General features: G+C 57.4%; 1 long non-coding RNA gene across 5 annotated transcripts; it reads left to right on the top strand.

Moving 5' to 3' along the window:
• LOC111745593 lies at positions 1-4,110 on the top strand. Of its 5 annotated transcripts, none has more exons than XR_002782725.1 (6): positions 1-89; positions 453-596; positions 1,409-1,685; positions 1,883-2,389; positions 2,870-3,206; positions 3,720-4,110. It is a non-coding gene; the product is annotated as an uncharacterized LOC111745593 (long non-coding RNA). The 5 variants fall into 5 exon arrangements; XR_002782724.1 differs by having other exon boundaries at positions 411-596; XR_002782723.1 differs by adding an exon at positions 796-885 and having other exon boundaries at positions 7-596.
• The last annotated feature ends 1,497 nt before the right edge of the window (positions 4,111-5,607 follow it).

The following is a 5,607-nucleotide window of genomic DNA, read 5'->3' as shown; positions in this document are numbered from 1 at the left end:
GCTGTCGGCGAATTAATCGTTTTCGTGAAGTCTGACCCCCACCCAGCCCTGTAGAGGCGGGGACCCCCGGGGGCTGCTGGCCGCGCTGAGTAAGTGCTGGGAGTCGGGCGGACGCCCCTCCCCCGCCACCCAGAGGTGGGAGCGCGGGCCGCGCGGGGCGGGCCGCGGGCAGGAGTGCCGATGGCTATTCTGTGCGGGATGGAGTTACTGTGATTATGAGCTGCTGTGCCGCTAGAAGCTCCTGCATGTCCGGTGTCCCCCGTGTGCCCAGCCCCGTGCTGGCTTCTTCCTCCTCGGGGCCAGTAAAGGTGAAGTTCCTTGCTGTGAGGGCACAGAGCTCCAGGCTGAGCCGGGCCTCCCAGCCCTGGAAGCCGGGTCCCTCTGCCTTCGCCCCCGCCCCCTGTCCCCAGGTCCTCTACGCTGGGTGCTGCAGGGTCAGCTTTTCCTCCCAGAAACCGCCAGGCCCCGGCGGCCTTTGCCCTTGGTTTTGCTGAATGCTCCATGAGTCTGGGCTTACTGCCTCACCTCACAGTCACAGTTAAGGACCTTGGGGCTAAGAATGGATGAAGAACCCCCCAGAGGCATGGCGTCGGAAGGTGAGGCTCCCAGGGTTCCAGCCTGTGTCCAACAGAAACCTGGACCGCCTGAGCAGCCAGGACCTGGAAGAGCTTCCCTCAGTCCCCCCGGAGATGGTCACTGGACCCCTGAGAGTGTGCTGGACCTGGAGGACGAAGAGGGGGCTGGAGGGTGGGGGTTGGGGGGGGTCGGCAACTGGCCTCCCGTGCACACCTGTAGCCACCCCACCTGTCCTGGACATCTGGGAGGGAATCACGTGGTGAACCGCCCTGGACTGCAAGTCAGCTGTTTCCGGTCTCTTCACCCAAGGTGTGACTTGGAACACTTTTCCGGTTTTGTTTTTCAAACAGTCTGGACCTCTTCGTCAAGGCCTACGGTGTCGCAGGTGCTGCTCAGGGTGCCAGGCCAGTGGGGATTGGCCCCGACCAGTGAAAGTGGTAGATCCAGGGCAAGGCACAGACACGGTCCTGTCCGTCAGTCTGTCCCTCCTGGCCCTGTGGCCATAACCTAGATGCCGCTGGGGGTGAAATGGGGGTTCCTTTCCCGTCTGGAAAATGCTAGAGGTTTGATACGCTCAAAGCCCAGAGGCTTCTTCCTGTGGGGCACGAGAAGGGTTGTCTATAGTCTGACCAGTCTGGGGAATTTTGGGACCAAGTGTTAAGAAACCCATTAAAACATTGTTTTCATGCTTCAGTGGATTGTTTTAATGAACAATATTTTCTCATTATAAGAGTAATACTGGTTCATTATCAGAAGTTTGGGGAAATATGTCTAATTAGTCACCTAACAGCCCAGAAACACGGACTAAATATTTTGGCATGTGTCTTCGCAGTTTTTAAGGCGTCCTGTGGCGAACGTCGCTGATGACATGTGCCTGGAAGCGGCCGAGTATTTCCTCGGTGAATTCCTAGAAGAGGCACTGCGGGGCCAGAGACTGACGCCTTCTGCCGGAACGCCCGCCGGACGCGCTTGCGCAGTGCGGTCCGCCTGCGGGCCGGCCGTTGCTTTCCTCTCCGGCGCCCTCTGCATCGCTTGGGTTTTAATTTCTCTAACTGCCGGTGATGTCGAGCATCTTTTCATTTTGCTATTGGCCGTTTGGAAAATTGCCTGTACGTGTCCTTTGTGCGTTTTTTTTTTTTTTTCATTTTTCTTTTGGGCCGTATGTCTTTTTCTTACCCTAGAGCTGCTTCTGTTAAGGGTGTTAGCCCGTCTCCGCCGCGTACCTGTGTGGATCATGTTTATTCTTTCACGGTTTCTCATTTATCTTTTCACTGGGGCTTGACTTTTTTGTTTGTTTTCTTTGCAGTGGTCAAGTTTTAATTTGCTGATGTAGCCAAGTCTCTTGAGGTTTTTATGGTTTCCGGCTTTGGTGTGAGGCCCGGAGTGGCTTTTACCATCCTGAGATTTCGTAAGTGTTCACCGATTTAATGGCTAGATTTCAAAATAAGAGAAAGACTTAAGGATGGAGGGGCCGAAGCCAGAGGATCCTTTATCTGTATCTGTTTGCCCTGAAGGCGTTCACACCACCGTCGTAATTCAAAACACTCAGATGACAGAAGACATCATTTCCTCCGCTGGAGGAAGTGTGACAGTCCCTGGTGGGGGTGAAACTGATGTCCTCTGCCATGCCATGCCGCGGCGGCGTGTAAGATGCCGGCCCACACTTTGAGGAATGGACCCTGAGTCCAGGCGGGTCTCTTTGCTTATCTAAGCAAAAACTGAGAATGCCCAGCAGGAGGGCGTCTGTGAAAAGGATAGTACATCGCGCACTGCTGAGCCTCTGATGGAAAGAACGAGGCGGGCCTGTGCCCAGGTAAAGCCTCATCCAGGTGTGCTCTCAGGAGCAGGTGGGGGGTGGCAGGTGACCTGCTGCCTGGCCAGTGGAGGTACAGACTCACACTGTCCCCCCTGGATCTGAGAGCAGACCTCAGTGGGATTTCACTGGGGAGTGGCCGAGGGCGGGGGGTGGGGATTGGCGAGGGGATGCTTCATTGTTCCTTTTACACTGTTTCAGTTTTTTAACGTTGAGCATTGTTTTCATCTATAAAAAAGTTAACTCTCGTGAAGTATTTGATGGGACTCTGTGGATGTTAACGTATGCAAATGCAGTCATATGCATATCCCACCCAGAGCAACCACTGACTCGATTGGATCTTTGGAAATACAACAAGTTTGAAAATCTTTTACCTCAGAAGCGACTTCTGCCAGCTTTATTCAGTTTTATCTCTTGAGTGCCAGGTCCTTAGGATGCTCCTGGCATGAATTTCGCCATGTTGCTCATGTACCATTTCAGGGGACGACGTGACACTGAGTTTGCCTGTTTCTAAGGGAGCGTTCTAACCTGAAGCAGAGCAGAAGCCTCTTGAGAGGCAATGATTCGGGAGGGCCCAGTCACGCTGTAAACAGAAACTGGACACATCTCGGATTTGTTCAAGAAAGGGCCAGATGGCTTCCAGCTCGAGATCTGAGAGGAAAAAGATTTTCTCGCTCTGAGTCTTCGTAGAAAACAAATTGGACGAAGGCCCTTATTAGGCAATTTAGGGATGTTTGCTCCTGTCCTCAGAGGGCCTGGTGGCCCCTGGAGGTGGCCGGAATGGGACTCAGGACCAGGAGGGGGGCCCCCTTTGAAGGTAGGAAAACCCGTGTGGAAGAAATCGGGCATCTTCGAGCTCCGGGACAGGAGCCCACCTCAGGCCAGTCTCCCACGGAGGGGAAGTGTGTGTGGGGTTAGTGGGTGACACCCTTGGGCCGCAGGACCGGGCAGAGGGACTTGGCTGTGACGTGGATCTGACAGAGGCCCTGGCCGAGATGGCCGCTCGGTGGCCCCAGTTGAGGGAAGTGGCTGGGTTTTGACAACTCCTGCACTGAGGTCACTGGATGGGGCTGCCCTTGGAGGGCGGTGACCTTGGCCCAGGAGTGTCCTTCAGGCTGAGACGTGGCTGGCACAGGCTGCACGTCTGCCACCTCTGCCTGGGAGGGGGTCGGGCAGCTGGCCTGTGTCCACCACCAGCATCCGAGACTGTATTCCGTTGGAAGCATCTACTTGAATCTTATGCTTCAGAAACTCTGCCCGCCACTCTGTCGCCATATTTCAGGCAAAACTCAGTTAACTTGTTAAATCTTTCTCTGAAATTTTATTTCAGCTCCATTCAGCGTAAGAGGCTGCGGAAAACGTGTGAAGAAATCAGAAGATGACGAGTATTAGATACACAAATCAGAACTAGAATTTTAACCCTCGGGATTAAAACGATGCAAATGCGAGAAGCAAAACGTGTTCTGGCAACACTCGCCCCAGCCGAGCGTCGAGACTCGGCGGGCGTGACAGCGAGGGTTCCCGCGTCCGCCTCAGACGTCCCCCCACTCCGTCGAAATCCCGTTTCCAGTTCCCCGAGGCAGAAGAAGAGAGCACCCACCCACCACACAGTCTCTGAGCTGGGCAAAGGCTGCTAGAGAACTTTCTGGAGAACAAAGAGATCTCTGTGGGTTGCCAGATCTTCCTGCGAAGCCTCGACGTCTTGGCTGTGGAGAATGTCACTTCAGATCATCTGAAGTGGAGAATGTCACTTCAGGTGTCATCTGAAGACCCCAGCCTCAGGCCTCTAGGACTGGGGCAGCAAAGGATCTGAGCACAACATTTGTGATTGTAAAAGGAGAGACTTTTCCTGAAGGATCCAGCGCTGGCTGAGGGACCGGGTTGGGGGAGAGGTCACTGTCTGAGCACAGACCCCATCCCTCTGCCGGAGGCACTGACCAGGGGACAGGGACCCTGGGCTTTAGGGATGGGCCAGTGGCAGAGGGCTTAGTCCAGTGTCCCGCTGCAAATCCAGACGCTTGTCCTCGGCTGCATGTGGTGATGCTTCAGCACGTCCCATAGTCTCAGTTTTCTTACCCACCGGGGTCGAGAATTGTAGACCTCGGATGGACGGCATGACACCGAACCTGCGACCTCGATCTGGGGGACAGATTAGGGAGTAAAACCTGACAAGGTCCCCACATGCCAGAAATGGGGCGGCGTGAGCTTCGGCGAGCGTGGCAGCCGTGGCCGAGGGTAAACGCGTGGGTGCGCTGAGATCGGTCACCTCGAGGATGACGGCTCAGCTCCTGGGGGACAAGCAGGTGAAGAGGAAGAAGCGGCACGTTCCCTGCCTTTCCCTTGGGACCGGCGCCCACTAGCGTGGACGGGAATGCCGGAGCGTCGCCCCTTCGCAGCTCCTGCCGCGGTGGCCCCTCCGACAGAAAAGCAGACCTCCGCGCCCTGACGGAGAACAGCGGCCCCGAGGGTTGGCCCAGGGGACGGGGCCTGAGTGATGGGGCCCCCGGCCTGGCCGCCACCTCATGGAGCCCTGGATGGGGCGGGCAAGCTGCGTGTGGAGGGGGCGCCGGCAGCCCACAGACGGCGGGGAACCGGCAGGGGCGGGGGGCAGATCCAGAGTCAGGCAAAGAAGGGATGTTGAAGGCCCTGGTGTGTGTCACCAGCATTGCTGTCCCCTCTCCCTGCCGAGACCCCAGGGGTCCCCTCAAAGCTTCCCCAGGGGCTTCTGGGGGGAAAGCCCTTGAGAGCGAGACCCCCAGACGGTGGCACGCAGGACTTTCTCATCCCCTCGCCCACCCTCGTGGTCCAGCCACTTCCCCACTGTGGTGGCCGTGGCTCCAGGCGGGCAGGTCTGGGCTCCCCTCTGAACCCCCGTCTCCAGGTTTCAGGGTGGCGGTCGGCCCCACAGCCCAAGTGGAGAGACGGGCCCGGGAATGGTGGCTGGTTTTGTGTGTGTGGCTCTTTCTTGTTCCGAGGTGGCCTCCTGGCCTGTACAAGGGGGAGCGGGGACCAGGGCGGCCGCCTCCCTGACCCCTGCCAGGCGTTTCCGTCGGGGTCCCTGCTGCCTTCCTGTCTCCAGCCGACCGCCATCTGCGTGCCACGCCCGCCCTCCCAGCTCCCTGGGGCTGCTGTGTTCTACCTCGCTGGCTATTTAAGAACTGATGGGCTCTGCACGCTCGGGCAGGCCACCGGCCCCCGCCCGCCTGTCCCAGACTGCC

This window comes from Pteropus vampyrus, unplaced genomic scaffold (genome assembly GCF_000151845.1).
Source record: "Pteropus vampyrus isolate Shadow unplaced genomic scaffold, Pvam_2.0 Scaffold158, whole genome shotgun sequence".
NCBI lineage: Eukaryota > Metazoa > Chordata > Mammalia > Chiroptera > Pteropodidae > Pteropus > Pteropus vampyrus.
This window is presented reverse-complemented; position numbering and strand designations above follow the sequence as displayed.